Source organism: Tenrec ecaudatus, chromosome 9, assembly GCF_050624435.1.
Source record: "Tenrec ecaudatus isolate mTenEca1 chromosome 9, mTenEca1.hap1, whole genome shotgun sequence".
Classification (NCBI taxonomy): Eukaryota; Metazoa; Chordata; class Mammalia; order Afrosoricida; family Tenrecidae; genus Tenrec; species Tenrec ecaudatus.
Window position 1 is genome coordinate 64,867,076 of NC_134538.1, and position 26,600 is coordinate 64,893,675.

A 26,600-nucleotide genomic window follows, 5' to 3' on the forward strand; every position below is an offset into this window, starting at 1 on the left:
GGCTGAGAGTCTGGCTATTTGTGCAGCTGATGGGCCTGTGCCTCACTGGGCATCTGTTTGTATGCATCCATGTCTTGATCTCTCCCTTTGGATGCAGTGAGGCGTTTGGGGGGCCAGACACCTGAATAGAAAGAGAGGAAGCTGAGAGAGGGGGGTGGGATGAGATAATCAAATAGGTATATACAAAGGGGGCTTCAGCAAGTTTGTAGAAAGATTCCCTTTTCTTTTAATTCATTTTTTTCCATGCACGTTTTGAAGCCCCCTCTTATGTGTTTCTGGAGACCAAAGGAAGAGATGGTGTGCTTAAGACTTTTGACCTCAAGGAATGATTTTGAGCCTTGGCGAATTGTGGAGGCGGTTTGGAAACCTAAAGCAGAGGTGATGGATGATCAGTTTTCATGAAGACTTTGAACTAAGACTACCTGTCAGTTTGTCTTCTTTGGTCGCGTGTGTGTTTCTGTGGTGCTGGAAGGTATGCCAATGTTATCTCAAATGCTTTATGTGCGGGGTTTTTCAGTGGAGCCTCCAGACTAAAACAAACTAAGAAGAAAAGCCTGGCTACCTGCTTCCCCCCAAAATGAGTCAATAAAAACCTTAGAGATCAGTAGCAGCAACGGTGGACGCAAATAACCCTGGGACGGTGTGGATGCTGTAGGAACAGTAGGGCAGTGCCTGCTTGTTTTCCATAAGGTTACCATAAGTCAGGGACAACTGGATGGCAGCAAACAACGTGGACCTACACATGCAGGGTCTGGGGAGGAGGGGCCGTGTTCTCTGCCCCTTGAAAGAACCTAGCTTCTTTCTGGCACCGTGGTGGTTAGGTGGCTGAGGAGGTCCTTGTGTCAGCACCCCGTTGTGAGTTCGTGTCAGAGCGGCTTGATGGGGAGGGTACTCTGAGTCAGATTAGGTGGTACACTCGTCCCCTTCTTGGTCACTTGGCCGGATTGGACTGATTTGCAAGGCCTACCTCTATCTTTCTATGTGCGACTTGGAGCTTGGTTGACAAGCCCAGAGATGTCACAAATGAGCAGGTGGTTCTTGGGGGGCAGTACTCTGTGGGATCAGATAGAACCAAAATTAGCTTTTGAGTGCGTTGGGACCTTGGGCATGCATCTAATCCACTCTCTGCTGTGATTCCTGATTCATAAACAGTAGTAACAAAGACTGAGGATTTAAGGAAACCGAAGATGTAAAAGTGTTTATTGAGTCTAGCCTCTGACATTTACTATCGATTGTGACTATTATTGGCAGGCAGGGTAGTAGTATTTTACACGCACTGCTCTTGAGTTGGTCCCAGCTCCTTGTGCTCCGACAGGACAGCGTGGAATGGCTCTGTGGGGTTCCTGAGGAAGCAGATCTGTTTTGGAAGCAGCCTTCTTCATCTTTTTGGTGCTGATGGGTTTGAACTGCTAACCTTCTGGTGAGCAGCCCAATGCTGAACCCACTCTGCCACCAGTAGAGTGCTCACGTAGGACATGTAGTGGCATGGAAATTGGAGTTCATTTCCTCTTGAAAAGGGACTTAAGGTTTTTCCTATGGGAACTTGTCTAATAAATCTCATTTCTTCTCACGGGTTCTGAGGGTGAAGTGTGTTTTCTCAGGTCGTACATCTAGATGGAAGTGTGTGAGCTGATCTGGTCAGGATAATTGGTCCTATACACCTTATTCCTGTTAGCATCCGTGGTAAATAACAACGTTTAGAAGCATTGATCCAAAGATGCTCAGTGTCCCTAATCACTAGGCCATTGCACATTACAACCTCAACACGGGGACTGCTGTGGTTGGAAAAACTGGAAGACCAGTGCCGCTAGGATTTGGAGAAACTGCAACCTTCATTCCTAGCTGGTGGAGTACTCGTATCGCTGTTGTGGAAGAAACATTTGGAGTGGTTTTTTTTCTTCCCCCCAAAAGTTCAGCCTCGATTTAGCTTGTGCCTCAGGCAGCAGCAGTTCCACGGCTAGCTTTCGATCACAGAGGATCGCAAGCACGAGCACAGCAGAGTTCACTGCAGCACTCCTCACAGGAACCCCGAAGGAGACATAGCCTACATGCCATCAGCAGGCGAACGGAGAAGCAAAGCGTGGAGCATGCATGCGGTGGGCTGTCACGCCGTCAAAGAGAAGCCCATTCCTGATGCATGTCACAGTGTGGGCGAACCGCACAAGCAGTTGTGGAGGAAAAGAAGTCAGCGACAGTGGATAGTCTCACCTCGATGAAATATCTCGAACAGGCCAATGCATGGAGAAGTGTATTAGTGGTTATACCAGTGACGTAAAACCATGACCACTAAGCAGGTTCAGGCTCACAGTGAACCTGTCTCACAGAGCAGAACTGCCTTGGGGCTGCTCCTCTGGGCTTCCAAGTCTGTATGATCTTTTAGGGGAAGCAGACAGCCTGCAGTTAGTAGATTTGAACAGCTGCCCTTGCAGAGTAGCCTGATGATTAACCCACTACACTCCCCTGGCTTCCTGAAAGGGAGGGGAAATGGGAGAGTCCTTATTTAAGAAGCACTGAGCTTCTGTGAATGGAGACAGAATCGTGAAGAAATGAATAGCGGGGACAGTTGCTCAACATAGTAAATGCAACGAATGCTGTAGATTGTACAGTGAAAATAAATGCTGAACTGGCGCTCACTTCCATATATGTATATGTATATATATATGTGTGTGTGTATATATATATGTATATATGTATACATATATATACATATGCCTTAGCAATCATCTAAAGCATTTACATCTTGTCCAAGACCGAGTGGATGACAAGTCACTTGTTGGGTGTCCTTTTGATCAACTAGTTGTGAGATCCATTTAAATAAACCATGCAGGCACGACTGCCTCATGACTGTGTTGTGCCACTTCCCATCAGCGTGGACTCAAGTTCTGCCGGCAGCCGACAGAGGGCTTCTCTTGCGCGCCTTTGTTCGATCACGCAGCAACCCCCCTGCACGGCTCTCCTCCACGTGTTCAGTTTGGGGCGTTCAGTAACTGCCTGCGCTGTGTGCAGTGACCGGGCTGGGGCCTGAACCCTGGCAGCCAGCCTCCAAGCCCGCGCCATCGCCCTCTGTGCGGCCCTGGGGGGCGGTGGATGAACAGGGTTCATCAAAAACGAGCTGTGAGCAGACACATGAAAGAAGAGGTCTGTGAGCCCGTGAACGCTCTTTTCGGAACCGAAGCGCGCTTCAGTTGTTTTCTCTGTGTGTCAGGAGAGGGCCTCCGTGAACTTGAGCTCTCCTGGCAAAGGGCTGATTTATGAGGATTTGTTCAGCACTGCCAGCTGGTTAATGACACAGGACTTTTCACATTTGGAGGGAGGAAATGAATAAGGCATTTGAGATGAGGCGGGCCAAGTCCCTGGGATGGCCGAAGAGGGAATTCCATCGAAAGAAGTTGTGACATCCCGTGCCAACACCGGAGATTTGAACCAGAGTTCCCGGGGCGGGAGAGTCAGGAAATGAAAATCTGAGGATTGGTGCCACACTGCAGATATGCAAGAATTGTCGAGAGAAATACATATTTATATTATTTATATTAGTGCTGTTGAGTGTGTGTTAGACTCCTGTCCATCAATTTGGCAGTTCAAAACCACCAACTGGGCTTTCTACTCCCTTACAGATGTATACCCTCTAAAATGCCAACGAGGGTCTTTAAGAGTTGGAGTTGACCTGATGGCAGTGCTTTGGCTTTTTATTTATTCCTGAGTTGGTGGAAGGAATATCTTGCTGCCGTCCAGTTATTTCCAGCTCCTGGTGATCCTGTTAACAGAATGGAATTGCCCTGTGGAGTTTCCAAGGCTGTGACCCTTGACTAAGCTGACTGCCTTGTCTTTGCCCCAGGGAGGGTCTGAGGGGTTCCACCTGTCTTTTGTGAGCAGCCAAGTACCTGACCATTGCACCACCAGGGTTTTTGATGTAGGTTGAATAAATCATTTGGAAAAATAAATTCATTTCCCAGCTATCAATAGTAACCAGTTAAGGGCATCCTTAATTGGTTTCAAATTTTATTAAACCGCCATTTGCACTTTTAAATGGATTTCACATTTGAACTGCCGATTCCTTGTGCATATTTGCGTATCTTTTATTAAACTGCCTTGCAATGAAAAAAAAGTGTGAAATGTTTATATTTATACTTAGCTACTGATTGCCTGTACATATTTTGTCCCATGGAATACACAAAGCCCTACTTTGTGTGTCCACCCCCCATTGTTTATTTATTGATTTGACCCTTCAGAAGAAAAGTAAGATGCAGGGAGTGGGGAGGGAGGAGGGAAAAATGAGGAGCTGATATCAAGGGCTCAAGTAGAAAGCCAATGTTTTGAGAATGATGATGGCAACACAAGTACAAATGTGCTTGACACAATGGATGGATGGATGGATTGTGATGGGAATCGTACGAGCCCCCAGTAAAATTATTTTAAGGGAAAAAAAAGAAAAGTAAGATGCAAGTACTCTTGTAGAAAGAACATCGTGATTTGAGAAACCAAGGTTTCTCCAATCACTCAGCAACCTTTCAGACCCAAAGCCATGTGACACTGTACGGTGTGTGCCTGGTGGTACACAGCTACTAAAAATGTACAGTCAGCCAAGCAGCCCCTGGGGCGTGCCGATGGCTGAGCACAGGTGTGGAGATTTGAGCCCAGCAAGAGACACCTGGGAAGAAAGGCTTGGAATCTCCTGCAAAGTGAGCTATTGAATCATGGTTGGGACCCCAGTTCTACTTTGGCGCCAATGAGGTTGCCTTGGGTCGGAATTGATTCCCTGAAAAGCTGGTTAATGACCAAGCAAGCTCTGCTTTTGTTTCAGGCTCTTCACAACTTTTCCTTTTTGCCTGCTCCTCCCTTGAGTCCCGTCTTTGCTGGAGCAACGTGAAACTGTCCACAGGGCCAATGGTTATCTTTCAGTAGATGATGTTCCTGAAGAATTCTCTGAGTTTCTTTCTGTCTTAGGGGGATTGGGGATTCAGAAACTTTCGTCCTATCTTAAGTGGAGTGTGTTGGAAATTATCTAGTCACTCGATGCGGTCGAGGAAAGACAGAAGGACACAGAAATTAATGGCTGATAGTGATCTTGATATAACCAGAAGAAGCAAGCTTTGAATCGGAATAAATATGTTCTACAGAAATAATCTCATTTGCAGACTCAATATGCAGCTTTTCACAGGCAACTTACCTGTTCATGCTCTTAGATTCATTACAGAGGCAAGAAGAGTCATATTATGGCAGTTTTAAGAAAATCTCTTTTTAGAAATTAGGATCTAATTTTGGCCTCAGGAAAAAAATTTCTTGCGATGTGAATAAAGAGAAAGAGAAGACCTGCGCATGTCTTTGGTGTGTTCCTGCCCCTGTGTGTGTGTATGTTGACTGGGCTGTTCACCCCAGTCTGGTGCTCATGAGGCGCTGCCTCTCTAGATGAATTGGATACCGATGTGGGGTGAGCACTTCAGAGTGCATCCACCTGTAGTGGGAGCAAAGCAGTAGCAGAGCCATCTTTACGCTGTGTCACGTCCTGGGTGAGGCTGCCTGGGTAAGAGGAATGGAGCATCTGTGCAGTGATTAGTTGACCTTCTGGTCCTGACTGTTGTTCCCTTTGATGGGACTTAAGAGTAAGTTGCTTCACCTTCCTGAAAGAATCAAATTAGGTAGTAGTTGGATGCAAAGCTCTTTGGAAACCATCCTGACTAGCAAAGTTCCCTATTAAATGTAAGATACTGACAGTGAAGGATCAAGTGTGTTAACTTCTCTCAAGGAAATAACCCAGGTCAACTGCTGAAGATTTTCCTTACTCTCAAATAGTCCTTTTGGAGTTACAGGTCAGAGGCCAGATCAAGGAAGTTGAGATGTCTCTGTCCTGTTCATATCCTTCTGATGGTACATACGACTGAGCCATAGAACCAACTCAAACCCAAACCAAACTCTGCCAGAGACTTGATTTCAACTCCCAGGGACCCTGGAGGACAGAGTAGAGCTGTTCCTATGAGTTTCCAAGACTTCAACTACTTATGGCTCATCTTTTTCCTTCAGAGCAGCTGGTGGGTTTGATCTGCTGACTTTGTGGTTAGCAGCCTACTAGAAGGTGTGCTTACTTCCTAAGGCTGCTGCAATGAGTACCACTGGGGGTGGGTTTAAACAATGGACATTATTGGGTACAGTTATGGGGCAGAGGTCTGAATCCAGGCTGTTGGGAGGGCTGCCATGCTTGCCATGCTTTCGGAAGGTTCTAGGAAGGTCCTTCCTTGTTGCACTGTCTAGTGGTCCTCAGGGGGCCTTGGCTTGCAGTTGTAGCGTAACTCTATAATCACATGGCAAAGGTCCGTCCGTGTCTCTCTTTTATAAGGACCACACTCAGATTAGAGCAACAATTTCCCTGTTTATGTGTGACTTCATGTTGATGGATAACATATTCAAAGTCCTTATTTCTAAATAAGGTCAAGTTCACAGGGATCACATGATGGATGGACTATGATGAAGGAAAGGTAATATGTAATAATGCTCATAAACCCATACAGTTGCAATTCTTTAGGATAACATTGAGATCATTACATCCATTTAGCCCATTAAGTACTCACACTTTATCATTTTATCACCCAATTCTGCTAGTTGATGGGATTCTAAGTGATGATTCTTCCAATTTGGGAATCATTCATGGTGTCCAACCATCACTGTTCTCTCACCCTGCCATCTGAGGCTCAGAGTTATGCCTTTAAGACTTGTCGAATCTCCTGTGTGTTTGTGTGTATAAAACATCTACTAGTTTCTAGCTGAAAAATAAGAAAATGGGGGGGGGGTGAAATAAAATTGACTTTGACCTTGAGCATCCGTAAATCTCATAGGCTCCTCACACGGCCTTTTAGAGGAGTTTTCGTCTCCGAGTCAGTACAATCAGTCAGTATAACCAAATAATTCTGTTCACCTTTTGAGGGTGCTTTCTCCCCCTCAACAGATGCAAAATGAAAATGTAGGGAGGATTTGGGCGCAGGGAGCAGGGGAGACAAAAACAGATTATGTCTCGATCTTGGATCCTTCCTTTATTCTTTCCTGTTTCTTGTGTCATGAATAATAAATGCCAACTGTTTTTCTGTAGTGACAAAAGTGAGTCTCAGGGGACTCAGATGTCTTAGCTTTGGCATATCTTTGTAAGAAAGTTTTGGAAACTTGAGCAGGATGTGAGAAACCTAAAGTGAATTCCGTATCCACTTCTATCTCACCTCTTTTTGGAGCCCTCTAGGGTCGGTTGTTATGAGTGGGAATCAACTCTGTGACAATGAATTTGTTTTTCTTTTCGTTTTTTGGTGGTGTCGTGGGGAAGAACTTGGACTACTAGCCATGAGCTTTGTTTTTAGACTCCGTTTGATTATAATTTTTAAAATAAAAATTAAATGTTCAATGTAGAACACTTGAATACTATTAAAAACAGCAAATGAAAATAAAAACATCCTGCTTTTTGTGCATAGATGAAAATGATTCATATTTTAGTACATTTCTTTTTAATCTTTTTAATATGTATATATATATGTTGCTTTAACATAGTGATACATGATGGGAAACCCGCCTTTCTAATGTATCCCCTGTCTAAAAACCAAGCGCACTACCTTTGAGTTGGGTCTGACTGACTCATAGCAAGCAACACCGTAGACGTGAGTAAAAGTGCCCCTTTGGGCCTCTGAGATGGAAAATCTTTATGGACGCATCTGGTGTGTTTGAACCATTAACTTTGGTCAGCAGTGGAAGATATAACCAGTTATCAGCCTCCATATTCTATATACTTGGTGGACTTATTGTCTCTTTCTCAGGGAAAAGTTTTGTAGATTATTGGAATTTTCACTTAGAAAGAAGGTCCTGCCTCTTAAAGAAGGGCCAGAAACAAAAAAAGCCACTTAGAAAAAAGCCTGATACAATGACGTATGTGAGAGAATGGATCACGAAATCACGGCTCATCCAGGCTTCTGGACAATGTTGACATTTTGACAATCAAGGCTGCTTTTGAATCTAACACGTACAAGAAGCCAGGGCGAGAAGCAGGACAGGGCGAACTTATCACACAGTTCCTGCAGTGGAAGAAGAGATTGCACAATTTTTATGGAGCCGTGTAATTGCACATAGAATGGTTAATAAATAACTGTGTACTGACTCAACTGGGTTGTTGCTGCAGGGGAGAGAAACAAATGAATCTTCACAGGTTATATTTTGTCTGGGGAATTAGGGTTAAACTGGGCATGAGCTCACAGAATGGCTAATTCCTCCTTCCCACCCCTGCAGGGGATTGAGCAAAGATAAAAAATTGCTTAAGCAAATACTTGATCGGGGCAATTGCGGTGAGAGTGTTGGCATCTATTTTATTTACCATTGACTCATATTTCTACAAAGGCCAAGAGCTTGCTTAGAAATCTATAGGCTCTCTGTAAGAACTATAGTATTCAAACTCAGGGGGGAAACAAAACACACATTTATAGCTAAATGAAGCAACGTTTTTTAATTTTTAGGAATAGATTAGAAAATCCTGTATTTTAAAAATCCTGTATTGTTGACTTCTCAGAGGTAACCATCACTGTGAACACCTTGCTTCTTGCTTTCGGTCCCTTTCTGCCTTATCTTGCCCTGCCCTCTCTCCCCTCCCTGGTGCCCTTGACAATCTCCCCCTGTCTCTTCACTTTTCCTTTTTCTCCCCCCTTCTCGTTTCCATCATTAATGGTACTTTGTAGAGTGTTTTGTGACCTGCTTTGTGGATGTTACTAATTTCCCGTTGTTGACTAGTTAGGAGTCTGTCCTCTCCATCTATCCACACTGAACACAAGCAGAGTTGGGCCGCTGAGTACCCGGTGAGCAGGTGACAGCACCCGCTGCTCCTCGGGGACAAGAGCGAGGCTCTCTCCTCCGGGGAGAAGTTAAGGTCTTGGACACCCACAGGGGCAGTGCTGCCCTGACCTACAATGTCAGTATGACTCAATGAAGGTCTTGGCGTCAGTCAACTCAGAGGTTCTGTTTTTTTTTTTTTTTTTGGCATTCAAAATGATTCAGTGAATATCTTTGCAGCTTCATCTCTGCAAACTGTTGTCATGGAGCCGATTTCCATTCCTGCAGGTCCGTGTGTGTGTGTGAATATAAATATTTCCAGGGTGTGTGTGTGTGTGTGTGTGTGTGTGTGTGTGTGTGTGTGTGTGTGTGAGAGAGAGAGAGAGAGAGAGAGAGAGAGAGAGAGAGAGAGAGAGAGAGAGAGAGAGAGAGAGAGAGAGACTGTAAACTTGTCCAGGAGCAGAAGACTTCATCTTTGCCCTACTAAACAGCACAGTTTCTGTACCTTGTAAATCTGTTCTCCGTTTGCAGTGGCTGCTGCTTCTCCTTTGTTCTGCGCCCATGTTTATGACATCCAGCCACGTTGGGTGTCATTGTAGCTACTCCGACTGTGCTGTGTTGAATTCTGTTGAGTGACCGTAGCACACTTTATGACTGCATTCTACTTTTGGTTTGTTTCAAAGTGGTGCTTGTAAGTCGGGCTGCTGTGAACATGTCTTTGGAATGAACCTGGTGCCTAGGAAGAAAAGCCTGGTGAGACACTTCCGAGAGACCCCAGCCATATGCTCACGAGCCCGAATTGACTCCACAGCCACTGTTTCTGCTTTTAGTTAAGTTGTTAAAAATGTCTTTTATTTTGGGTTAGGTGAGTGGGGGGGTTGTTATATTACGGATGATCATCTGTTCAAACCACTCATTGCTCTTCCCCTGAGTTCTCTTTCCCCTCTGGGCCCCGTCTCCCTCCACACCCAAGTTTCTATCTGTCAACTTTCCAGCCCAATGCGTCATCTTCCTGCCCTTGCCCTACCTCCCCTGGGAACCCCCAGACGCTGCCCCCTTTGGCATGCCAGTTTTTGTGTTGGTTTATCCTACAGCGGTGATCGCAGGTGACATTGGTCCCTTTATGACCCACCAGTTGTGCTCAGCATAAGTGCCCGAGGTTCATCCATGCTGCGAACGTCTTTGGGGTTTCCTCATTGTTCTGTTGTGTATGTGCACCAATGTTTCTTTATCCCTTTGTCTACTGATGGGCTTTTGGGCTGTTGCCAATTCCTTGCATATTTTGAGCAGTGCTGCCTTAAACATAGGAGTGCATACATGTCCATCTGTTTGTGTTAGTGCTTTAGCATACCGCTGTTGTTTGGTTGCCGTGTGCGTGCGCGCGAGCACGCGTGTGCGCATGTGTATTGGGAGTAGAAGCCACATTTTAACAAACTTTCACATGTCCCCGGCCTTCTGTTCTTTTCACCGAACCCCCATGAGCAGAGAAATAGGTGCAGTCTCTTTGGACTTTGCTTGCATTACTTTTAGTAAGGACGAGAGTAAACATGCTTTCTTAACCAGCTTCGGAGTGCTGATTTAAATGGTAGATAATAACTGTTGGCTTCAGGCTGGGCTCTCATCTCTCAATATAGCATTAGACTTTATGTCTATTAATTTCTTGTCTGTGAGTTCTCCTTGGTTCACCTGCGTCAACTGCTGTCTAAGAGGAAGGAGCTTATTAACTTACAGGTCTTAGAGGCACCCATTCTCGGTGAACTGGTTTAATGAGAAACACATCTTCGGGCTAAGAAATTGGACGTGGGCCATGTGCACATATGACTTGAGGTTGAGAGATGTACCCAGTCTGGATCGCACTGCTGTGTGATCTTTGGGTAGAATTAAAAAGAAAAGGCATTAAAAAAATTTATGGCTGCCTTTTACCAGTTTTATGTCTGACTTTTTTTCTTCTGCATTCTTTGGCTGACGTGAGTTTGGAAGTTCTGCCATCTTCACTTATCAGCCGGTGGCAAATACAGTCCTCACCAGGGTTCAGATGAAAGGTTGATAGTTGTAAAAAAAAAAAATCTACTACATAAAAATGCCCTACCCTTTTAAGGCATTTCCAGGGTTACCTTTGTATCTCTCCCCATCCCCACCCCCCCCTTTTTTTTTACGTAGGGAAATGGTCGAATTCTTGCTGCATAGGGTAAAGGCGGGATGAATGTGTTTTGCATTAAAATTTTGTCCTTTAATTCATCAAGTGTGTATCCATCTCTTTAAAAAAGTTATCAGTACTTCTCTAAATACATCTACACTGCTACGTTCATGACCCAAGGAGGGCCAGTTTTTTTTTATTTTAACAATTTATTGGGGCTCATATAATTCTTATCACAGTTCATACATATACATACATCAATTGTATAAAGCACATCTGTACAGTCTTTGCCCTAATCATTTTTTTCTCCTCTTTTCTTTTTTTACATTTTATTAGGGACTCATACAACTCTTATCACCATCCATACATATACATACATCAATTGTATAAAGCACATCTGTACAGTCTTTGCCCTAATCATTTTTTTCTCCTCTTTTCTTTTTTTACATTTTATTAGGGACTCATACAACTCTTATCACCATCCATACATATACATACATCAATTGTATAAAGCACATCCATACATTCCCTGCCCCAATCATTCTCAAGGCATTTGCTCTCCACTTAAGCCCCTTGCATCAGGTCCTCTTTTTTTTCCCCCTCCCTCCCCTTTCCCGCCTCCCTCATGTGCCCTTGGTAATTTATACATCGTTATTTTGTCATATCTTGCCCTATTCGGAGTCTCCCTTCCCCCCTTCTCTGCTGTCCCTCTCCCAGGGAAGAGGTCACATGTGGATCCTTGTAATCAGTTCCCCCTTTCCAACCCACTCACCCTCCACTCTCCCAGCATCGTCCCTCACACCCTTGGTCCTGAAGGTATCATCCACCCTGGATTCCCTGTACCTCCAGCCCTCAGATGTATCAGTGTACAACCTCTGTCCTATCAAGGCCTGCAAGGTAGAATTCGGATCATAGTAGTTGGGGGGAGGAAGCATCCAGGATCTGGGGGAAAGCTGTGTTCTTCATCAGTACTACCTCGCACCCTAATTAACCCATCTCCTCTCCTAAACCCCTCTATGAGGGGACCTCCATTGGCCGACACTTGGGCCTTGGGTCTCCACTCTGCACTTCCCCCTTCATTTAATATGGTGTATGTGTGTGTGTGTGTGTGTGTATATATATATACACACACACACATATCTTTTTTTTTTTTGCATGATGCCTTATACCTGGTCCCTTGGCACCTCGTGATCGCACTGGCCGGTGTGCTTCTTCCATGTGGGATTTTTTGCTTCTGAGCTAGATGGCTGCTTGTTCACCTTCAAGCCTTTAAGACCCCAGACACTATCTCTTTTGATAGCCGGGCACCATCAGCTTTCTTCACCACATTTGCTTGTGCACCCATTTGTCTTCAGTGATCCTATCATGGAGGTGTGCAGTCAATCAATGATATGATTTTTTGTTCTTTGATGCCTGGTAACTGATCCCTTCGGGACCAGTTGATCACACAGGCTGGTGTGTTCTTCCATGTGGACTTTGTTGCTTCTGAGCTAGATGGCCGCTTGTTTATCTTCAAGCCTTTAAGACCCCAGTCACTATCTCTTTTGATAGCCGGGCACCATCAGCTTTCTTCACCACATTTACTTGTTCACCCACTTTGGCTCCAGCTGTTGTGTCGGGAGAGTGAGCATCATAGAGTTCCAATTTAATAAAAGAAGGTATTCATGCATTGAGGGAGTGTTTGCGTAGAGGCCCAAGGTCCTTCCGCCACCTTAATACTTGACCTATAAATATAGACACATAGATCTATTTCCCCATCCTCCTATATATATTTGTATGTACATGTCTTTGTCTAGACCTCCATGAATGCCCTTGGACTCCTAGCTCTTTCCTCCATCTCCCTTGACTTTCCTCCTGCCCTACTACCATGCTTCGTCGCCACCTGGGCTAGAGTATACCTCTTCTCTAAGCAACCTTACCCTTGATCATTTCCCACCAGGCCTGCCACTCCCCCTTCTCTACCATTTGCGGTCCCATGTTTTTCCCTTGTCCCTGGGTTTGTTAACACCACTTCCTTACCCCCCCTACCCCCCCACCCCAAGTCCCCCCAGAACTGTCTGTCCTGTTGTTTTTCCTCCAGATAGTTCATCCAGCCTGTCCTATTCAGACAGACCTGTGGAGACACTAACATGCACGAAAACAAGACAGAGGAAAACAAAGCAACAGTATACAACCAGACAACAAAACAACAACAAACCACTGACAAAGAACAGAACAAAACAGTTCACAAGAGAAAAGCTTGTAGTTAGTTCAGGGATCGTTTGCTGGCCCTTAGGAGCGTTTTCCAGTCCAGTCTGTTGGGGCACCATGCCCTGGCTCCAAAGTCCACTTTCAGCATTCCCTGGGGACCTTGCCACTCCATTCCCTTGCTGTTCCGCTGCACTCCCCCAGTGCTTTGCCTCGGTGTGGTGGGATCAGGTCAGGTGCAATTCCCACACTGTGTCTCCGGTGCTGTCCCCTGTATCGCCCTTAGTCACTGATTGGCATCATTTCTCATAGTGGGACCAGCCATGTTGTTCTCTCTGTGGACTGGCTGCTCTACTCAGGAACATCATCATCACGGCCTGGTGGGCCAGGCTGTGCTCCACTCTCTCCTCCTGCCCCTTCATCTTCTCCCGTGTGCTCTGATCAGATATGTCCATCTCCCGGAGCTGCAGAATCAGTGTCGTCCTTTGGAACAAATTCTTTTCGGGGGAGGGGCAGGAATCCATTTAATTTATGGTGCTGGGGCCAGCCTCCCAGACCTCTCCACTGGTTCCGAGGGCCAGTTTTTTGCTGGTGTGTTTCTTTAGCTCTGAAAGTGTGAATTGTTTGGTACTTTTCTCTCCTATGCATTGGCTCAACAGTAATCTCCATAGCCACGTTTGCACGTTGAGTATTGCTCTTCCTGCTGAACACCTGAGCAGTTGATACTGGGAAAATAATAGTAAGTGGTTCATGCCTATCATTCTTGCCCTTTATCCCTTTATCTTTCCTATTCGTGACTTTAATGAAGGGGTTCTCAACCTTCCTAAAGCCGCGGCCCTTTCATACACTTCCTCATGTTGTGCTGACACCCCCAACCATAAATTATTTTGTTGCTACTTCATCACTGTAATTTTTCTGTGGTTATGAATCAGGCGACCCCTGTGAAAGGGTTGTTCGACCCTTAAAGGGGTCACGACCCACAGGTTGAGAACCACTGCTTTAATGTCTTCCACATTTTATTCTCCTAGTTAAGAACACCGACCTGAAGTTAATGAATAACACTATAATTTAAAAAAATTGCTGTGAAATATCGGTATGAGGGGCTTTGAACACGTGGTGGAAAGATCCCATTTCTCCCCTGGAGTTTTTGTAGCTCCTTCGTATAACCATTTTCTCCTTCAACCGTTTTCCTGTTAAATTTCAGCGACATCCAGTCATCACTAGGAGGCGTTTCTAAGTTTCTCATTATCCTGAACCAAAACTTAGTAGCCCAGAATCAAAACCTCCCTCTTTCGCTTCCCACTCAGCCATTGAGTTGGTTTCCATTCATAGCGACTCTATGCGGAACACCTGGAGACACTGCCCGGTCTCATGCCGCACTCACAATTGTTACTGTGTTTACAGAGCCCATTGTTGTAGCCACCGCGGGTGTTGGTCATCTCCCAGGGGAGGGTCTTCCCCTTTCTACTGATCCGCTCTATTACCAGGCATGGCGTCTTTTCCAGGAGCTGGTCTCTTCTGATAGCAAGTACAGTCGATGAGATCAAGTCGGGCCAGGGTCCCTTCGGAGACGCATTCTGCTCTCCTGGCAGTCGATGGTGATTTCGGTCCCCTCCAGGCGGTCCGACGCACCAGTCCTTTCCCTTCAGTATTCTGTAGCCAGTGCCCGCCTTTCACACGCACGAGGCAACGGGAAATACTGGGACTTGGGTCAGACACATCTTAGTCTTCGCGACATCCTTGCTCTTTAAGTGCAGCAGATTGGCCTAATGTAATATGTCCAGTGATTTCTTGACAGTGATTTCCGTGAACATTGATCGTCATTTAGGGAAAGTCCTAAATAACTTTATTATTCTTTTTTCCTGCTTACCGCGATGTAATCTACCGTTGTAAGGAATTTTTGTTTCTTTACATTGAGGTGTAATCCATACTAAAGTCTTTGATCTTCATCGATAAATCCTTTGCAAGTCCTCTTTGTTTCAGCAAGCATATTGGAGGTTGTTAGTAAGTCTTTCTCTAACCCAGATGCTGTTTTTCTTCACATAGACCAGCTATTTACTTCCTGAACCTAGTTTTTTTCTTAAACCTACAGATTGAATAAATAGGGTAAAAATATAACAATCCCGATATACATCTTTCCTGATTTTAAATCATTTAGCATCTCTGTTTTGTTCAAATGGCTGTTTTTTGGTCTATGTACAGGCTCTGTAGGAGCACGACTAAATGTTCTGGAATTTTCATGTTCACATCATTATGCATAGTTCCTTATGATCCACGTGGTCCAATGCCTTTCTGTGCAGCAGAAGTAAACCTCTTTCTAGTGTTATTCTCTGCTTCCAGCTGACCCCTGCCTGATTTCGTAATGATATCCCGTCCTACGTCCTTCTCTGACTCTGACTGGGGTTTCTGGCGTCTCCATCCTGCTGTTCTGTTGTAACCGTTTTCAAGATTATGATACATCTGAAATGTTCGAATTTCACTCGCACATAGCAAAATGTTGTTGGATAACGTTCCCTGGTCTCTGTGAAAGTGCTAGCTTTGGAACAGCTAAACTCTGAAGATCTTCAAGAAGGAAAATAAGGAAGCTGTCCAAATTGGGCGAAGAACCGGTTTACCCAAACTGTTGGAGGTTTCTGCGGTTGCTGTAATCGGGATACGCTCAAGCCAACGATTGCCGACAGATTAGCTGTACCTACCGGGGAACACCACCGCTTGGACAGTGCTGTAAATGTCTCATTTTCTTCCCCTTTTTATTTATGCTTTGTCATGTAACAAGCTCTTTTTATGAAGATGGATCATTTTATAAAATGTAAACCTTCTGGAGTCCTTTTATTGATTAAAATAAAGCGCTATATTAAAACATCTTCAGAAATCATGTGTATGTTTTAGGGATGTGTATAATGTTTCCAGTGATTTCTTTCTGCTCATATCACTCAATTAGAACATAAATATATATGAATATTTATATGTGTGTTATATATTATTTCCCCCTCTCCCCCGAACACGAGAGACTGATCCCGGCTGAGGCAAGGCCTCCATGTCAAATAGAAATCACCCTTTTACACACATTTTGATTGGTTTTTCAGTGTCAGACTGCATTTCCAATCTATTCAGATGGTCATTAAAAAGAGCAGAACAGAAACTTTTTTTTTCTTTTCACAAAGACCTGGATTTTCACATAGTAGAGTTCTAGAAAAAAATGAGTAAGTGAAAGAGCTCTTGAACAGAGTGGGTAGAAGGCTACGCTAAAGCATCAGCACAAGGACTGAGCCATTAAATTGGCCAAGCAATCATCTGGAAACATTAAAGACAATTCAGAGACCGAGGGCAAACCAGAAATGTCAGGAAGGAGAAATTTGGGGACAAGTGCTTCCATAATTTTCTCAGTGTTCTGCTGAGGAGAGGGATGGTGTATTGGATGGAAGTGGTGTTGGGTCCAACAAAGACCTGGGGTACAAAGGTAGAGGCAGTTGTGGTTGGAGAAAAAGCAAATGAGAGGGGTGGGGGTGCAGTCCACACAGTAGAAGCGTAAATGAGTGATGGGGATAAGCATTCTTTGACTGACAGTGTTCGGGGGATGTGACAGTGGGCCGTGAGGCAGAAGAACTCTATCGTTGCAGAAGCAAAGGAGGGGTGGAATGAGAGAAAAGGCAGGCTCACAGAGATAAATGACCTTCTTGATTTTATTCTGAGTAATTTATGAGGCCCTTGGCAAGGAAGATGATGCCTGAGTGAAGGGAGACGTCGGACAGTGTAAGACATGACAAAATAATAATAATTTATAAATTATCAAGGGTTCATGAGGGATCAACGCCAGGAGGGAGGGGGAAAATGAGAAGCTGATACCAAGGGCTCAAGTAGAAAGCATATGTTTTGAGAATGTTGAGGGAAACAAATGTGCTGGACACAATGGATGTATGGATGGATTGTGACAAGAGTACGAGCCCCTAATAAAATGATTTTAAAAAAAAAGAGGTTGGTATTGCAAAGAATCAAAGTTTGGATGGAAGACCTATAACTTGTGAATACAGTTGTCACATGACAAGAAAACACAGGTTTATATAATAGATTTGAACATTAGATTGAGTGAGTGAGTGAGTGAGTGTGTGTGTGTGTGTGTGTATGTTTCCCGTCTTCCTCTCCTGGACCACTTCTCCCATCAGACTCCAAAGCCATGTGCCTAGGAAAGAAACAAAAATGAGCTTTGTGGGCTCAGAGTTCGTGGTGAGAGCAAGAGCTGAGCTACTTCAGGGCCAAGAGGAGGCAGCATTCGTCTGGTGGAGCAGGGACTGGCCTTGCGTTTGTGAAATGGACTGGATGCTGCATTTGTTTAATGGGGAGGGGCTCTTTGAGATGTTGGGTAGCAGGGCCATACTGGGATTATTTTGGAGTCTACAAGTTATACTATGGGACACAGAGAAACAAGGGGACCTACAAAATGGCCAAGCACAACCAAACCTAGTGGGCTGTGTGTTTCGGTAGCTGCCTCTTCAGCTCTCCATGAGGACGTTAGAACAACCAGGTGAGACTATGAGATAAGGATGAACGAGTGCGTGTTGGTATGAAATATAGCTGTATTGTTGTGCTTGTATACTTAGAGCATGACTGCCCAGAAATGTGCGTTCCCACTTGTGTCAGCCGAATGTGAATTACAGAATAGAGCCAGGTACCCCCACAATGGCAGATGGCCTCAGTGGAAGTCAGCGTTGCAGTAGCTTGTCAGTGATTGTCAATACTATGGCTTCTGTTGAATTTAGGCTGAGAATGGCCATTCTTCGTGGAAATTTGAGTTACAGACTCTTCTAAGCCTTTCCTAAACCGAATCTTGTTAGAACTTGGTCTAAGAAGGTCCATCTGATGTGGAAGTGGAGATCTTTCTTTCCCATAATTTCCTCCCTCTTGCTTAACAATCCCACTTCTCTTCTCTGGTGGTTTCAAGTCTAGAAAAATCAGTCACAAGGGCTTCCCAGGGAGGCCGCCATTTGACTAGTATTTTTTTCAGAAGGTTGATGCTTAAGTCAAGATCTCAACCCATCCAGTGCTTGAAGGCAGTGGATGTTGGCGTGGGGTCTTTGTGGATCCAGGGCTGAGAAAGGCTTGCAAGTGTGTGTGATGCGTGTGTTGGCTGAGTCTGCCCTAAGTGCACCAGACCCAAGTTTTCACCTATGTTGCAGAAACACTGGCACTTGGAACTTTTGCTTCTTTCTGTATTTAGTTAGGAGATTTTCATTTTAGTGGGAACTCAACCCAACCCAACCCATTGCTGTAGAGTTCTGACTCTTAGTGACCCTTTAGAACGGAATATAACTGCCCCCCCCCCCCCCCAGTTTCCAGGGCTGTAAATCTCTACAGAAGTGCACCGCTACATTTTGCGCAGTGTGCAAACACACTGAAGACTGAATGATAAAAGAGGGCTTTGCACACCCTCATCTTCGATGCTTGCTGTTGCTGTTCGGATTTTGCAACTTGTCAATGCTGAGCATCATCAGAGCGGAGTGAGGAGATGGTTTCTACCTTCCGAATTAGGAAGAAAACGGGAACTCTCTACTGACTAACCTTCTGACTTTGGGGGAAGTTAGGTCTTTTGAACCTGTGGGCAGAAGTTAGCACGCACCTCGCAATTTACAGACACAACGCGGCTAGTCCTCAGTGAGCACTGGGAAGATGGCAGTTCCCTTGCTTTGGGCAGATTTTCTTCAGGTGTGCTTCCTGGTTTCATTAATGATCATTTTAGCATGGTCTCAGTGAGATGGACAATTAAATACTTCTGGCTACTGGTAGCGCAGTAGGTTAAACACTGGCCTCTTAAGGGTCCAGGTTCAAACCCACTAGCTGCACTGTCAGCTCTCCTACAGATTTATCATCTCAGAAACCATAGAGAGCAGTGCTAGTCTGGCCTACAGGGTAGCCATGTGTTAGAATCGATTCTGTGGCTTTGGTTTTGGTCTTGCTTCTGTGGGCTGTTTTGTGTGGCTTGTCACAGCTTCTCAACTCAGCTGTTGTGAGAATGCAGCCATAGGATAGCACATAAACAAGAATCCTTGCTGTTTGTTAGAGTAAGACTTTATTTATGAATACCCACATTTGAATTTCATATAGTTTTGATGTGTCATACAGTACCATTCCTCGTCTGATCATTTTTTCTCTACTCCCAAGCATTGAAAACATTTAAAACTATTCTTAGCTCTGGGGCTGTTGTAGGGTGCCGACCCCCTCTCTGAGACAATTTTTGCTGGATCTGTTTTTAGTAAATATGATTTGTGGAGAAACAGAAAGTGTTCTTCTCAGGAAATGTCAGGTGTCTGGTGTCACTGTCAGAAGCCAAGTGGAGAGGAGACTGATGTATTATTTCCAACTAGGGTTTTGAACCAATTTCTTCCTGTTTGACCCTCTGCTGAGACTACATGTCTACCCCCAGATATACTGAATCCAAGTATTCATTTCCAGAAGATACCCAGGCGAGCCTCATACATCCTCAGATAACTTGTTCTAAGAATGTAGGTTCTTGGTTGATAGATCTGGGGTGCAAAGGCAGCCTCCAGCAGGGGTCCACACTGGACCAGAGCAGTTTGCAGCACTGTTGTCAGCAGATGGTGGAAGAGGTCAGGCATCTGTGCTAGGTCAGTGTTGACTGCGATGGTGAGCCAGACCCCAAGACCTGCCCATGAGAAAGATGGATCACTTGGATCTTCTTTGGTTATGAAACTGTGATTATTTTCTACCCAGCTGTCTGAAATGTTCCCTGGCGACAGTTTATACTGGTTTGCCCCTGAGAGGTTATGAAACATTTTTGTGCATCGCTACAGTTTTCCTAGGCCTCCCAGGAGGTTGGGTGGAGCGGCTCAGTGATGTTCCCGTGTTGTAACCCTCGGGAGCAGCCCCCAGAGACTTTGTAACTTGCCTGAGGTTAAACCAGCTCAGCAGTAGAATCAAGCCTGGAAATCCAGTCTCCTAACTCCTGGCCCAGACACTCCCCACCACGCCATCCTGTTTTGCTTTATTATCACACCGTGTTAATGAGGAGATCAGTGACAGCACCTGGCATTCATAAACGGCATCTTTTATAAAGGTCCTTTTCATATACGATTTCATTTACCCCCACGAAAACCCCATGAAGTAAGAGGCACGCGTTTTATTTACAGATGAGGCAACTGACAGTCTGACATAGTTTAACTTGCCCTGGGTCACACACACTGATTAAGTGCTGGAGGCACGTCGGGGGTGTAGGTTTTCTAACTTCTCCCCGTTATTACACCGTGCTGCCTTATTAGACTATATAGAAGCTGATGTCATTTATACCTAAACATTAAAATCTAAATTGGAAAAGAAATAACATCCTGCATAGTTCCAGCCCCTGGTGGTCAGTTTTCTTTTAAATAGCGGTTTCTGTTATGAGAATTTTTCCTTTCAAATTGCTACATGCGCCTCCTGTAAAAGGGTGAGGGCAAGGATTTTATTTTTTGGTAAGTGGCCCGTGTAAGCGTATTATTTATTTATTTAGCCTCTTTTTGCTTCAGTTCCTTGGGTTGAATGAAGTGCTGCTGAACATTTATTGTGCGCCCCATCATTAAAAGGAACGGGAATGATGCTTGTTAGTTTTAATGTTGCACGGGTGGAAGTATATCTGGCACTTTGGAGAACGGTTACAATTCCGAAGAATGTGTTTTAAGAAGTAGTCTGGTTTGCTCTTGATTTTAAAAAGAGCAAGAAAACTTTCTTGAATTTGCTCTAATTCGATAATCATCTTTTGTTGGCTGGGGGCACTGTCTCTGCTCTTTCTGCCTCCGGTTTTTATTGACTCATTCTCTGGTCCCTCTCAGCTTGTGGGAGTGGGCTGTGCTCTTGGGCCTTTCATTTGTTGGTAAATAACCCAAGCAAAGCTGCTTCCAAGTCCCTCCCCATCCCCCTTTCTCTATAAACCATATGCTTCTTTAACTATTGGGTATGTGCCCCTTTTACGACACCATGTGAAGTTATTGTTAAACAGAAACCAAATATCACTTCTGGCACCTAAGCCTGCAACAGTCACCCAGACCAAAAACCCAAACCCACTCTCCGGTGTTGATCCCAACTTACAGTGACCCTGTACGACAGAGAGATTTGCCCCCATAGGGTTTTCTAGGCTGTAGATCTTTATGCAAGCGGAAGGCCACATCTCTCTCCCTCAGAATGGCTGGTGGGTTTGAACCACTGACCTTGTGGTTAGCGGCCAAGTGCTTAACCACTGGACCACCAGCACCCCTAATTACCCAGAAAACCATGTTAAACATTCCTTTGCAAAATAGCTGTTCTGAACCTGGAGACACTATTATAACAGGTTGCAATAGGGAAGAGTGTGGAGACGGTGTTGGGACACACGGTGACAAGAAAATCATTCACCACGAGCACGCGAGGTGTGCTTTGTACTGTGCGATACTGAGTGCGCCCAGACATGAACTTGGCAGTGATCACACGGGTGGCGAGGACAACAGTAGCAGCAACTGAAGTCAAATCAGAAATCTGGAGCAGTTCTAAACTGTATTCCCTACCTCCGGCTCGGAGCCCTGGTGGTATAGTGGCTACGCTTTGGCCTGCGATTTTGATTGCGTAGTGGGTCATGCACATGGTCAGCAGTTTGTAACAACCAGCAGCTCCTCGGGAAAAAGACTGGACTTTCTTCTCCCGTAAACAGTGACAGTCCTGGAAAACCACCGCGTCGACTCAATGGCAGTGAGTTTGGTTTAAGTAGTTCGGTATGGCTTGCAGTGTCACAATTAAGTCCATTTGATTAATGCCTGAAGTGTGTTTCCCCCGTAGCATCACCAGGAAGAAGTAGAAAAATGTTCATACCGAAAATAGTCTCCAATTATACCTATAAAGAAATAGCAAGCAAATGGATGTTCCAGATGGATTCACGGACACTTTGCAGGGGTTAATAGTACTTTACAATACCCGCCGAAGCCAACTGGAGCTGCTCATTTACTGGAAGGATGTCTTTAGGCAGGCTGCCGAGCCGATGTTAAACCGCAGGATTTTCACCTGGGCAGAGAGGGGGGCGGTTCTGAATCTCTGCTAAGCCTGTGAGGACTAAATGTGTTTAGTGCAGAGTGAGCATTTAGTACACCGTCTGCCTTCTAGTCCGTGTTCAGTAAACATGCGCAGTAGTGACAGTAGCGATGATTATGGATTTTTATGTTGTTTTCCTTATTATACTTTTTAGGGATGGCCAGGTAAAAGTTGGGTTAACAAACTGGGTGGAGAGAGGTGAGGGCCTTTTTGTGGTATGTGTGGAGAAGATGTTTGTGCATCGATTAAGGAGTTCTGGAGAAGTGCTGTGTGAAGCACTAGGCTGCTACATACAGGGTTGGTGGTTCAAGCCCATCAGCTGCTTGGGGAGAAGAGGAGGCAGTCTGCTTCCGTAAAAGCAGAACAACCCAAACCCCCTGGAGCAGTTCTCCTCGGCTCTGTAGGGCTCTGAGGACTCAGAATTGACGTGACGGTAGTGGATGCACAGATACACAATAATTGAAGTGAGCACATATTTTTAAATCCGTGAATTTATTGGGATCTTTAGAAAACCCTAGAAGGTGTTATTATTATGTGTAGAAATAGCCTACCAGGCACTTCTAGCTTTCAAAGGTGGAATAAATAGATTTAATACAGGCTTCGAGAGAAAAATTTGTTGGCTGAGTTTTTGATTTGTGTGTACTTATTAGGGGCTTCTCTGGAGTATGATTATAAAGGTTATACTTAGACAAAATTAAAGTCCGCTTTTTCTATACTCTAAAAAGATTGGACAACATAGATACACTAAGAGAAAAGAATCCTTGCAAATACTGTCATGCCAGTTTGAGGGAAATTTCTGAAAGTTTTTCTTTTAGGAATGCCATATAGGAATACTTATTTTTATATTTCTGTTCTCCCAACCTTATCTTTCTCCAAAACTTAACACTTTTTTAGAGGCATAGCCTGGTGAATAGGTGAGTAGACTGGATTATCTTCCAGGCTCTCTTACGTTCTGGCTGTATTAGGTTTCATATCTGTCTACTGGGAGTCATAATTGTGCTTAACACATAGGGTCGTCAAGTATGGCACTTTCCTTAGTGCCTGGCATTTAGTAGAGCTCTGTATAATAATGTTTAGCTATTAATTTTCGGGAGATCCTGGGTAGTACAGATGGTTAAGAGTTTAGCCACTAGCTAAAAGACCCACCCGATGTTCCTGGGAAGATGTGCTTCTCAAAGGCCGCAGCCTTGACAACTGTGTAGGACGGCCTTTGTGTGTGTCCTTGGGTTGCCACGAGTGAGAATAGACTCGCCGGCATTAAGAGCCTACATTTCCGGGTTCGTCAAACTGGAGTTAATGATCATTATGCCCCATTGTGACAGGATAGCACTGTGACGAACATCCTTGATGGTCACTCCAAGTTTTTCCCCTTAAGTTGGATCCTAGAGGTGATATACCTGGTCCATCTGAGGACTCCATATATTTTTGAGAACTAGGATGGGCCTGACCCAAGTGAAGGCATTGCCAATTCCTTCCATACATGTGGAAGCTGGAAAGTGAATTTTGTTTTGTTTGTTCATATTGGGGTTTGTCTCAGAGGTGTTCTATCATTGGAGGTCACACTCTTGAAGTGTGTTACATGTCTTTCTGTTTTTCTGTAGATAAAGCCCAGGATTGATGATCCTATAGGGACAGCAAGTAGAATAATGGTTTGGAGAGGGTGAGGGGGCGCAGGGGTTCTGTGGTGGTGGTGCTGTGGGGTCAAAGGGAGACGATGCCAAGGAGTCCAGGAAGAAAAATAATGTTTAGAAACTGATTGTGGTAGCAATTGTACAATTGTTTGACACGATTGAACTATGGAATGATATGATACATGCATTAATGCCCAATCAATAATAAATTAAAAAAAGAAGACTGGGGAAGAATTGATGCATTTGAATTAAGGTGTTGGTGAAGAATATTAAATATGCCTTGGGCGGCCAGAAGAAAGAACAAATCTCTCTTGGAAGAAGTACAGACAGGAATGCTGCACGTTCTAAACAAAGGTGACAGGATTTCTTCCATTCTTTAGACAGGTTGTCAGGAGGGACCAGCTGATGAGGCACAATGTGCTTGGTCAGAGATACAGAGTCTCGTGACGAGGTGGGGCGACAGTGGGGCTGGAACAGCAGGCTGCGGCGAAGCTGCCCATGGGAGGGTGGTGCAAGAGCGGGCAGGTTTTGGGTGTGTTGCACACAGGCTCACTGAGTCGGCACCAGCTTACCGGCCTCTCACAGCAGTTCATTCACTCTGCCATCGAGTCAGATCTGGCGCATAGCGACCCTGTAGGACAGGCTAGAACTTCCCCCGCTGGTTTCCGAGACTGTAACTCTTTATGGGAGTAGAATGCCTCCTCTTTCTCTCTAAGAACAGCTGGTAGTTTAGAACTGCTAACCTTGTGAGTACCCACTACACCATCAGGGCTGCTTCCAGGAAGGGCAACAGCGGAGACCTTTAATGATGTACGAAAGTGCCCATCACATCGCATCCTCCCTACACTCGTTCTTCATTTTCAATTTTATTTGTATCGTTCTAGCTCTTTTCTAAGGGAGGTGTTATTTATTTTTGATGTGTGCAGGTGGGTTCCCAATCCTGTCTGCTAACTAGTTGTCTGACTTGGAAAATCACTCTCCTTCCTGTGCCGTGAGTTTTCTCAACTGTGAAATGAACGAGTGTAACACACAGCCTTTTTGATCAAGTTTCAGTGAAGATTAATACACATGGGTAGGAAGCCTTTTCCTACCTCACAGGAAGTACCAAGCCCCACCCCTTGCCACCCAGTTGATTCTGATTCACAGCGACTCTCGGTAAGCTTTCTGAGGCTATGCATCTCTAGAGTGGAAATGGCTGGTGGGTTTGAACTGCTGACCTTTCCATTAGCTTTCCAGTGCTTGCTTACTTAGTTGGTTTTTTAAAAAAAGCAATCAAAGACTTGTCATTGACTTGTTTCTGACTCATGACTACTCCATGTGCTTCAGAGTGGAACTGCCCTGCACAAGTTTCTCAATAGCGTGTATCCAAGGACGCTGGTGGGAATGAATAGTGGTTGTGCATTGGGTTGCTAATGGCAAGGTCAAGCAGTTCATAACCACCAGGGACTGCTGGGGAGGAACTTGGGGCTTTTTACTCTCCTACAGAGCTACATCCTGGGCAACTCAGGGAACAGTCCTACCCTGTCCTCGAGGGTAGGCACCCACTTGGTGGCAGTGAGTTCTGTTTTGGTTGATGTATCCAGAATAGATTACCAGGATTTTCCTTCCTGGTGCCTCCGCATGGATTCAAACTTCTAACCTTTCCATTAGTAGTTGAGCATTTAGTCTTTTGTGCCACCTGTGCAAGTGGTGCATCATCAACTGTGCCTTCCACAGTTCAAATCACGTCCTCTTTGTATTGTATCTTCCCCCTAACCGCACCCCAGTTCTCTGTGTCCTCGGATGGACCTCTGTCCTCCCTGTCGCCCAAGTCAATCCCTTTCAGCGGTTTAGTCGTTGCTTCATCTTTCCATCCGTCTTCCTTCCCTTGGGACCCTCCGAAGCCTGTTCTCTTTGGTGTGCACGTTTTTGCCTTGGTTATAGGAGTGGTCTCACCCAATATCTGTCCTTTGAGGATTGACTAGCTTCCCTCAGCACAATGTTCTCTAGGTCCATCCATGTCACAGGTGCTTCCTGGTGTCATCTTTGATTTTTAGAGATGTATCTCACTGTCATGTGTATCAACGTTTCGTTATCCATGCTTCTGGGCTGTTTCCAGCTTCTTGCTGATGTAAACTGTTCTGCCACGAACCCGCGTGCGTACCGGCCTGTCTTTGCTGTGGCTTTTACTTCGTGAGGCACATACCCAGCAGAGGTATTGCTGGTGTGCCTCTCTGCTCTCAGATGTTGAGGTAGCACCATATCACGTGGACATATCATGTGGACCATATCATGTGGACAGTGGTTGCACACACAGACAGCCGCACCAGCAATGTCCGAGACCGCCACTCTCCCCGCAGCTCTCCCGCATTTGCTGTCTTCTGGTGCTTTTGAATTGGGCTGTCATTGAAAATTGATACCTCATCATTGTTTTGATTTACATTTCCCGGATGGCTTATCATTACAAACATTTTTCCCCCATATATTTTTTACCCCCCTTTGGTGAATTGTTCATGCACTTGGCCCACTTTTTAATGAACTTATTCATGGTGTTCTTTTGGAGGTGTTGCAGTTTTTTATACATTTTGGGGAGTTCTCTCTTGACTGTTGTGTCTTTGATAATGATTTTTCCCAGTTCATGGGTCCTCTTTTGATGGAGTGTTTGAAGCATATCACTGTCTTACTTTTCGATGGTCTCTGTCCTCTATTTGTTCATCTCCCGTGTGCTTCTTTCATTGTGTTTGTTTGATGGTGTCTTTGCCCTGCCATCGGGCCCTTAGGTTTGCACCTATCTTCTCATTGATCTAGCTATATAGCTGTGGGATTGACGTGTC

General features: G+C 44.9%; 1 protein-coding gene across 2 annotated transcripts in view; it reads left to right on the top strand.

The window, feature by feature from the left end:
- Positions 1–26,600, top strand: part of GLI3 (GLI family zinc finger 3) — a 335,268-nt gene that overhangs the window by 81,131 nt on the left and 227,537 nt on the right. The gene's annotated exons all lie outside the window — the stretch shown is intronic.